Source organism: Aquarana catesbeiana, linkage group LG06, assembly GCF_042186555.1.
Source record: "Aquarana catesbeiana isolate 2022-GZ linkage group LG06, ASM4218655v1, whole genome shotgun sequence".
NCBI classification, from domain to species: Eukaryota; Metazoa; Chordata; class Amphibia; order Anura; family Ranidae; genus Aquarana; species Aquarana catesbeiana.
The window spans coordinates 343,717,532-343,725,933 of NC_133329.1; the positions used below are offsets into that span (position 1 = coordinate 343,717,532).

At 41.9% G+C, this 8,402-nt stretch overlaps 1 protein-coding gene across 5 annotated transcripts in view; it reads right to left on the bottom strand.

Moving 5' to 3' along the window:
• Positions 1 to 8,060, bottom strand: part of LOC141147023 (sodium channel protein type 2 subunit alpha) — a 323,489-nt gene extending 315,429 nt beyond the window's left edge. For all 5 annotated transcript variants that reach the window (XM_073633969.1, XM_073633971.1, XM_073633967.1 and 2 more), the window contains exon 1: positions 7,597 to 8,060. The gene's annotated coding sequence lies outside the window, so the exon portion shown is untranslated. The remainder of the gene's footprint in view (positions 1 to 7,596) is intronic.
• Between the last annotated feature and the right edge of the window lie 342 nt (positions 8,061 to 8,402).

Consider the following 8,402-nt stretch of genomic DNA (forward strand, 5'->3'; position numbering starts at 1 on the left):
AAATGAAAAAAAAAGTTTTGCCTATAATTCTACTGTAAAGCTTTAACACACATTGGCACCACCATTCTGATGTATGTATTTTCATTGACAATCTGTTATCTGCGGGTGGCTCTATAGCTCCTCTATCTGGAGTGGAGACACCCTAAAACAGGAAGTGCCTTACTGGCTGGATTACTCTAAAAAGAATAATGCAGTTTCCATATTTAAGGATTGTCATTTAATACTGTTTGAAAGTAAACACACTTGTCTCATAGTATGCTAACCAAACCCTACCAAGGAAATGCCAATATATATCTACCCTTAGAGAAATTTAGGGCTCCCTGTTAAGGCAGAAGTATACTTGTGCGGTGGGGAGGTGTAGCATGGTGCGGTGGCAGTAAACACCCAGAGTCCAGTTGCAAAGGAAAGAACTTGTATTGATGTAAAATTCAGTAATTCACTACAAACCCGATGGAGTGGTACCCAACCGGGAACACTCAGTGTATATAACAGCAATGAGTAGCAGAGGAGGTCTCAGATGTGCCCACAGTGTCTATCTTGAGGAGCGGAATGTGGCCTGGCCAGTCTGTACCCAAATAGGGAGGTTTCCAGGAAGGATGGCGTGACACTATCCTCTCCCTACTCGTCTGGAACCTCTCCCTGCTGCTAATCACTGTCTCTGTCAGATTGGTGACCGGTTACTATACTACCCACATGCAAACTTGTCCCTCATTAAGATCTGAGAGTCCCTCTGCCACAGTCTCTCCATTCACAGATTTCTCTGAATGCAGTGTATGGGCCGAGTCACAAACAGCCACGCCAAACTCAAAAAATGACAGGACCCTGCACGGAGAAGACTACCGTAGACTGGGTAAATTGAGGGCGGTTTAAGGGTGGGAGGCTATATACCTTGACCATGTTTCATGCTACACCCTATATATGGGCGTAATATAAAATATGGTAAGAAGATGGACTTTGCCTTTAAAATAAAAAAATAACACTCGCAGAATGTACAATTTTCTGTATAGAATTTTATTTACAGGTTTACATTTAATGTTTTGCTGTCTTTGGAAAAAGAATCTGTAGAATACAAAAGTACTTTAGAAGAAAAGTGTAGTGTATGATGCCAGGAAACAACATTTATTTCACCAGAGATCAGCCTATTTCTCCAAAGCCTACCCCTGAAATGACCCTTCCAAGATACAGTGTGAACCTGAATGACCCATTGACATTGTGAGGTAGAAGGTGGACCACCTACGTTACAACCTTCATGAAGTCACAATTTGTAGGGAAGCTCCATGTGCTCTAAAGCAACTGAAAAGGCAAAGGTACAAACTGATACTTTTGCATGCCCTTTCTTCTATAAAATTGTTATTTTTTGAACAGAGATACATTTTAAATAGTATGATCAGACTAATTTGAAAAGCCACTCTCAAGTACAAATAAAATGGTCAATTGACTTTATAAATCACCAAAACACTAAGGCTCGGTTCACACATGGGCGGCACGACTTGCAGGTCGCCTCAGCGAGGCGACCTGCAAACGACTGCCGGGGCGACTTGCGAGACGACTTCTGCATAGAAGTCTATGCAAGTCGCCCCAAGTCGCCCCCAAAGTAATACAGGAACCTTTTTCTAAGTCGGAGCGACTTGCGTCGCTCCAATTAGAACGGTTCCATAGCACAGAACGGGAGGCGACTTGTCAGGCGACTAGGTCGCCTGACAAGTCGCCCCAGTGTGAACCGAGCCTAAGTGGAGGCCAGTGGGAAACAACACCAAGCCTCAAAATGTACAAACTTTGAAAACTTTTTCCTTACTACATGTTCTTTTTTCTGCATGTGTGACTTAAAGTGGATGTAAACCCTCAAATATACCCAGTGATGTGAACAGCCTCAGATGATACACAGAGATGAAACAAATCTCCCTACATAAGTTTTACATGTATATCTGCTGTCTTCATCTTTATATACTGTTTAGAAGTGGACATCATGTTAGGAGATTTTCTCTTCCTGTTCAACACTGCAGTGAAGCCTGGGTATACAGTCAAGACAGCTGATTGGAGAAAAGGCACACATCCCCTCTCCTCATAGGTAGAGACTTTCTGCTCTGCTTTTTGAATCATTCAGCTCTATGCTAATCTATTTATAGCATCCTCCCCAACACAAAACTCAGGCTGCTTTTATCACATGGGACGGAGAACTTGTCAGAAGTTATCATGCTGATAACAGGAGAACTGAGAAGGAGACAGCTATGGGACATAGTGCTTTGAAGAGAAATAACAAAAGATATATGTGCCCAGCTCGAATTTTATGAATCAGTTTAACTTTAAAGTGTCATTAAACCCACATCATAAAAAACTATCAATAAATGCTGTATTATATGCAGCTCATATTCACTCAGTTACTATGGGATTCACATTCTGTATTCTGCAAAAACCTGGTTGATCCTGCTCTTCTCTATCTCCCCCCTTCTGTCCAAGTCCACAATTCAGCTAGGTATTTTGCAAAGCAGTGTTGGCAGCTCTGCACATGCTCAGTTTTCGGTGAGTTTCTATGCTGAGCATTTCCTCCCTATCACATCTGAGCAGCCCATATGACTATAGAGTCACACATGTGGGTGTATACAAAGTGACAGCCCACTCGCTCCCTCTACCTCCATGCCCTCTAACCATCTACACACAATGGGGGCGGTATATGACATGCAGATAATGGAGGCTTCCCCTCCCTTTTATTCTAAGACATATGCTGGAAAGCCTGTGATTGGCAGAACCCCCCCCCCACCACCATGTTATTGCCAAAAAAATGGTATAGCTTTGATTTCAAATATATATTTGTTATGACAATTTAAAACCGTTTATTGATATTTATTTTTACTTTGATTTACATTTGTACTCCAAAGGCTGTTTTTTTTTTCATGTGACAGCTGTATATTGATTAGGAAAAATGTACTTAGATGGGTTTTTTTTTTTTTTTTATTAAAATAATTACAATGTCATCATCCACATACAGAAATAGAAAGGGGCAATGTCAATTAAACAGTGTGTGTTTAGTATCACTTAAATTCAACAAGAGGACTTTAGGGGGCACAGAGGATATTTAAAGGAGGCTCTATAAAGTTCATGAAAAATAAAAAAACCTCTTTTTGTGTGATGTTTGTAACATCTAAATTAATCCTGTGATACAAGAAGCATATCTTGTACAAAAAGGACATTAATTATTCCAAATAATAGATTAGATAGATAGATAGATAGATAGATAGATAGATAGATAGATAGATAGATAGATAGATAGATAGATAGATAGATAGATAGATAGATAGATAGATAGAATATTAATTTCCCTTCCTACTACCCTAAGGAGCTATAAATTACTAACCACCACATGGGTGAATACAGTGATCACCCTCCATCTGCTCAGACACAATTACAGCCACATTATTGTTGATGACACAAATGATTAACGGAAGCCTAGAGGCAGGCCTGAAAAATAGCAAAAATGCTGCAAACCAAAGCACGCTTCATAATGCCTTCCAATCAATACAAGATATGAGCGATAGCCTACGTACTGAGTCTATTAAGAAATGAAGGAAACATTCACTAAATAATTAATTCAAGTTTGGTAAATACTAAAACACGACAAAGCTCATTTGTGAAACCAAGCTCTAGCATTTTGTGGAATGTTCACGTTGTTCAGTGCATTACTGTGTGTTATATATTAAAATAATTTAGGGGTCAGTCCACCCAAAAGTAATATTATAGTTATAGGTGGAGCATGGTGGGCTGACTCAGCCCATAGCTTATCAAATGTCATAGATACTGCACCTGGGAGATCCCCATTGCCATATTTCCTGACTCTCTTCCTGTCTACCTTTGTGTGTTCCAGCTTCAGCATTCTACAGGCATTCTAACTTCTGAAAACTGGGACTCAGTTACTACTGGCCACCAGCCTCCATTTGCCCAACAGCCCAAAGAAATCAGCTGTTTACTGTCCTCCCACCTTCTCAGAGTGGCCTGCAACTATGCATAAAACCCCAGCTGACTGCATCTATAGCTGGCTATAGAAGGCTCCAGTTAGGAAGATCACAACAAGTGCCTGGTACTCTTGCAAGTTGGAAGGTGAGTTCTTTTTCTAGGTAAGGCATGTGTTTGTCTATGGCTGGTCCAAAGCTGCCTATACATGAAGTGAATTGTGCAATCTTCTGATGAACCAGAAGAAATAAACTTCAGTGGGTGGGCCTGTTGGCCTCCTCCCACACAACATCCCTCCATTGAAAAATCAAAACAGAAATCACGTGGAAAATTTGTCAGCCTAACAGTTCCTGCATCCAATCAGATGGAGCTGCTGTTCAGGTATTTTGACAGTGGGTGGGGCTGTCTGTCAAAATCAAATAACTGCAGCAGGAGATTGCTCCAGCTGTGCTGAATAGCATGGATGGAGGAACCGGTTGGGTTTTTTCCACAGCCTGAATGGAAAAAATCTATATGTGTATGGCAAGCTTAAGATAAGACTTACAGAAACACACAGAAGAGGTTATCAATGACCAAGAAATGTGTCAGTCTGGAAAACTACATGGCTACATAACCTTCCATTTGACTAGAACACATCACTTCTACAGGACATTAGAATTTTGACCAGTGCAAACTCTTTGTCTAAATCAGGCTATAAGACATGTTTTTTTTGCTGTGGGTTCATATCTGTTCTAATTTTGATTTAAAGCCCAACTCCAGGAATAGGACAAAATTTACCCTTGCAGTGCGTCCCTCATCCACTGCAAGGGTTAAATGCTTGTTAATGGGTATTTAACTTACCCCTTCTCTGACTGGCTCCAGCCCTCTCTTCCTCTCCCTCCAGCACTCCAGACTGTGGCTGGTCCCTCTGTGTCATCACATACAATGCAGGGTTAATAACCCTATATTGTATGAGGAAGAAGCAGGAGTGTGACCACAGCCAGGAGCACCTTAGACCATTCACACCACTGGAGGGATCCTTCCAGAGCAAGGAATAAGGCAAGCATTACTGTTTATTGCTGCACCCCTAGACTGAATGGCAGTTATCCCTTGTAGTGTGGGGAGGGGGGAGGCAATGCAAGGGCAAATTTTGTCTAATTCAAGAGTCTCCAAACTGCGGCCTGAGGGATCTCTGCTTGCCTTTATCTGTCTCTTTGGGCACTTTTCCATACACTGATACAAGACACTATTCCTCTCACTGACACCAACAATGGGGCACTATTCCTGCTACTGATATCAACAATGGGGCACTATTTCTCCTACTGATACCAAAGATGCATTGCTTACTCCCACTGACGCCAGGACAATTTCTACTCCCAATGGCCACAGTCCAGCCCCTCCAAAGACTGAAGGACAGTAAAGTGGCCCATTGTTTAGAAAGTTTGGTGACCCCTGGTCTAATTAGTTGGGCTTTAACCATTGCAGTGTGTGTTTTCTTGGAGGGAGGGGGCACTTCAAAGGTGGATTTTATCTAATTCTTGGAGTTGGGCTTTAATCATTGCAGTTGGGCTTTAATACGACTCTCATCTGATCTTTTCCTCCATTCACATTAAGCTTCAATACTGAAGGTGTTACCCAACATGTAAATTTACTTATAGCCTTTGTCATTTTTGCCTTTCTAAAGATCAAGAGTTGACACAGGTGATTTCAAGCCGTCATTCCGTCTGCAGCATGATCTGATGGGTAAATAAAGCTAAAGGGACTTCCTGTTTACTTAGACATATAGTAGGTAAACATTCTAGGACAGAATTACTTATCAGTGGAAAGCAAATGGTTATGGAAAAATCTAAATATCCAGTGATTCATTTAAAATGACCTTTCAACCCATGTGTTCAGCTTCCAATATTCAATCAGCCTCTCTGTACAACAAAAGGTAAAGTTCCACAAGACTGCAGATGTGGGTTACCATCACTGCATCCAGCTAAGGGTTAGTCATCATCCCCTGCTCAACCAATTCATGTGACACTCGTCCTAGGGATTTTCTGCTTGCTCTTATGATGTCATTGAATCTTTTTTTAGGAAATATTGTTTCCAAAAATAAAATAGCATTTTGGTTCCGACCTATTTTTTTTTATACAGCGTCTTCGATGTGAAAGAACGGGGGGGACCCTGGCTTGCCTACTCAATGGTAACTTATATGTAGAATAATAACAGACACCATCTTTACACAGAGGCCTACAGATTTCATGCTAAAAAACAATGTGATCAAATGTTTATTGCATCTTCTCTGGTCATGGATCTTTAAAGGCTATGTCAATGCAAAGGTTTTATATGGGCACATCCTGTAGACCACAACTAAACAGACCAATTGCCTGTTGCTAGATAGAATTTGGCCTTCTGGTTGCTAACAATTTGGATGTGCATACATGATAGCTTCACGCTCAATATTTCTCTAAAGAATAACTGAAATGAAGGTTTAACATATGCACATCCGGAAAAAAAACAAAGATCTATAGGCCAGGTTGTTGCAATGATGCATTTAGATGCTGCTGATATTTATGTGTTCTAAATATTCTTACACATCGAAAAAATTATTTTGCACCTGGTGTCATAAGATATGGTTAAAATAATTCCAAACTGATTACCAAGGGCAATATCACACCTTACGTCGGGTGACAGATCACTGATCCCCAAGGCATCCAATTCACACCTCCTACAGATACACTGTATACATGTGTATTTGTGACCTTCAAGCCATTCCTCCTACCCAGGTCTATAATACAGGATGGACTTAGCATCTCAAATCAACACAGAGGGGAAAAAAAAAATCAATCAATCACTGTGCAGCTCGTCTTTACTAGTCATTTCTAGAAACCGTCTCTGTCCCCCCCCCATTCTGGAAGCAGAACACACAGTACATTCCGTCAAGGAGGAAGGGGGGGGGGGAGTGACCAAGCCATGCAAAAAAATCAAATCCAATAGCAAACACCAGACCCTCCTGTGTGATGGAGAGAGGCCTCGGATGCATTAGTTGCAGGACCCGTGGCAGCAAAGGGGTTAATTCATTAAGGCAACATAATTACTAAATCCCTATAGATGTACTTGTCCTCTTCCTCTCTTGTATCCTTATACCCACCCCCCCCCCTGTTTCTGCATGGAACACAGGCATCTTTGGGAGATGGGGGCTCAGAGATGTAGGGATGGGGATGGAAGAGTTAATCTGTAGATGGAAATGGAAATATACATGCAGATTTGGTTATGGGTGCCTGTCTGTGCCTACAATACATATAGGTAGCCATTGTATAGATTAAAAGGCAGGAATACATGTTTATAAATAGTATGTATCCATAATGGAGATAAAAGGCAGGGACACATATTTATAAATAGGATGTATCCATATTGATAAAAGGATAGGACAGGAAATCATAATTACAAATGTTACAAAGAATAGATATAAATAGATACATAAACACAGATTTATTTAAAGCATCCTGATGCCTTCATCATTGCATCCATCCAGGGAGGACAATGCAATAGGAATCCTTCCTTTCCATAGAAGAATAATAAGAGAAAGGTAGGAGGAGGAGGATGATGATGGTGAGGAAGGATAATGGTGAGACCCTGGGATGGAGCCCCCCTGGCCATCATAGACATCCATTGAGCATCACTCACCCAGGCGATGGGAACAATGCTCTCCTCCTCGGCTCCTTGTCTTGTTCTCTCTCCCGCAGGATCCGGGAATCTCCTCTATTCCATGGATGTCCGGTAATTCCAGGACTGGGGTGCCCGGATCGCGGTGTGGATCGCTGTGTCCCCGTATGCCAGGCGTGTCCCCGATCAGCAGCTCCTGTATTGTGGATGGAGGAGGAGGAGGAGGACGGGGAGAGATATACACGATGCTGCTGCGCACAGGGCAGGTGCAACACAAACAGCCAGACACCTTCCCAGGGGCAGGATGGAGGGGGGATGGAAACAATGGATGGGGCGAGGAGGCACAGATGACGACAAGATGCCTCCCAAATATTGTCTGCCTTCAGGGCTGATGTGTTCTGTCTCCTGTGCAATCCACACCCCTGAAAAAATGCTTTCCTTTGCCAGAGAAACTGAAGCGTCTAAAAGGACACCCCCCTCCACCTCTTGATGTCACATATTGCACCACCCATTAAAGGAACTCTATCCTTAAAGTGGATTTCCACTTTTGCTGTCTATTTTGAAAAACCTATATATATATATATATATATATATATATATATATATATATATATATATATATATATATATACACATATACACACACACACACACATATATATATTTATTTATATATACACAGGGCCGGGGCTACCACTGGGCAAACTAGGCAGCCGCCTAGGGTGCCCGGCCACTGGTGTTCCTACTCTCTTCTCTCTGCAGCAAGCAACTAAGTCTCAGCATCAGCGGGCAGCTGCCGCTCCATTCACACATGGTGTCAGAGGCAC